The sequence below is a fragment of the Belonocnema kinseyi genome, chromosome 7 (assembly GCF_010883055.1).
Source record: "Belonocnema kinseyi isolate 2016_QV_RU_SX_M_011 chromosome 7, B_treatae_v1, whole genome shotgun sequence".
NCBI lineage: Eukaryota > Metazoa > Arthropoda > Insecta > Hymenoptera > Cynipidae > Belonocnema > Belonocnema kinseyi.
In genome coordinates this window covers 120,184,038-120,185,860 of record NC_046663.1, presented here as the reverse complement: position 1 = coordinate 120,185,860, position 1,823 = coordinate 120,184,038, and the positions used below count along the sequence as shown (strand labels likewise).

At 32.8% G+C, this 1,823-nt stretch overlaps 1 protein-coding gene across 1 annotated transcript in view; it reads left to right on the top strand.

Moving 5' to 3' along the window:
* Window positions 1-507, top strand: part of LOC117175861 (ankyrin-3-like) — an 8,378-nt gene extending 7,871 nt beyond the window's left edge. Inside the window, exon 5 of the mRNA XM_033365664.1 lies at window positions 365-507. The gene's annotated coding sequence lies outside the window, so the exon portion shown is untranslated. The remainder of the gene's footprint in view (window positions 1-364) is intronic.
* The last annotated feature ends 1,316 nt before the right edge of the window (window positions 508-1,823 follow it).

The following is a 1,823-nucleotide window of genomic DNA, read 5'->3' as shown; positions in this document are numbered from 1 at the left end:
TATTACAAATTCCTGTTAACCGGACTTACATTTACGCAGTAACATTCTGTCGGCTCCGAACGATTTTATTCGAACTTAAACATCGATCGGGAGTGGTGAAATCTATTTTATGCCTCATACAAAATTACTACTTTCCGTCTTTACGACCACAAACCGAACAATTTATCATCGCCTGGTCGGCATTATATCAGCCTGCCTAGCTTCCATCGTAACGGAGGTAGATTTTTATCTCGATATACAACCGCTGATCCTACTTTAATCAAGTCTGTCGGTCGCATATTCAATTTAGATTGCACATTTATTTCGTTCAAATATTCGTTAGTTCAGTTTAGTGCTTTCAAAAATCACGCTTCAATTTTTGCAGGTGTAGCTACGATGACAATCAATTCGTGACAACCTTCGATTGGCCAAGTGTCGGTAATCTGTCTATATTATTTTCCATCAAAAAAAGGCCCCGGAGTCAGCTCACACAGATCTTTAGAGTCTGACGACACTGGTATTAACGGCCGAGAATTGAGCATCCCCTCGATTTTGCTCAAATAGGTACAAAGCCCTTCATAAGTAAAGAGTGTTTCGCCTATTATTCTTATTAAAGGGGGGGGGGTAAGGTATTTTAACTTTTTTTTGCATTAACATTTTTTTTAGATGAATGCATAATATCTCCAGAATATTCTGTCAGAATTTCAATTTGATCGGCGCAAAATTGACGGAGTTATGAGTATTTTAGGATAAAAGAATTATCGAGTTTCTTTGTGAATTGCTTAGTGTACAAAACCTCAAAGCGTTTTCCTGAAACTTGTTATTTTTAAAGACCGTGTACGCCATAACTTAAAATCTACCGTGAAAAAAAATTGTTCTTGAATCAAGAAAATATTACTTGTTTCAAGTCAATCTGAGAAAATTTATTCTTAGATAGAATATCGCATTTTATTATTCTAAAACTTTATTGTGTTACTTCATATAGAGATGTATTCAAATGCAGAACATGGTTTACTTCCAAGAAATCATTTTTGATACACTTCAAGAATATATATTCTTAATACAAGAATATTTAGTATCGGAGCAGTAGACTAGTGCCTCAACTGAACACTATCTCTAAAAAAAAATTGTTTTAGAAATTATTTTTATATAATCATAATTTTTTAAATTATTAAAGTACGTACTTCGCGCACACTGTTACTTACACATGTAATCGTACGCCTAGACGCTTTGAAAAATCGCACTCGCCGGAGATTGAACCCTCCCTACCTAAACTACCTAAACTAGTGTGTCCTAACCGCGCGTTCTACCGACTTCGCTATCGAAAGACTTGGATCTGGGTGAAAAAAGTTTGGGTAAGAATTTCAAGACAGGGTTAAGCCAGGTCATATGGTGATCCTCAACCAAGTTCAAACTAAAAGTTGTTGAACTCAACTTTAATTGAACATTTTTTATTCAGAAAAATTTTAGAATTTATTTTTATTTATTTCAAAAAAGGCTCCATACTTTTTTTTCTTAATATATTAAAATTTTTTTTTAAATATCTAAAAGTAATCAATAATAAATAAAAATCCTCCGTAAAATGCGCAGTAATAAATTTTTAATGCAAAATAACATTTCTTAAACAAGAATTTAAAAAATTTGAAAAAACGACCCAAAGATAATAAATGATAAAGAAAAGGTGCAAGTACAAAAATGCTTTAATAACATCAATGACAAGAAATTATGTTCTGCTATACGAAAATTGTGGGTCCGGATGCAATAAGGGCACATAAAATTTTTTCGTACGAAAACGAAGTCCCCTGGAGGCTTTAGAAAAAATTTTCGAATTTTAATTTTCAAAA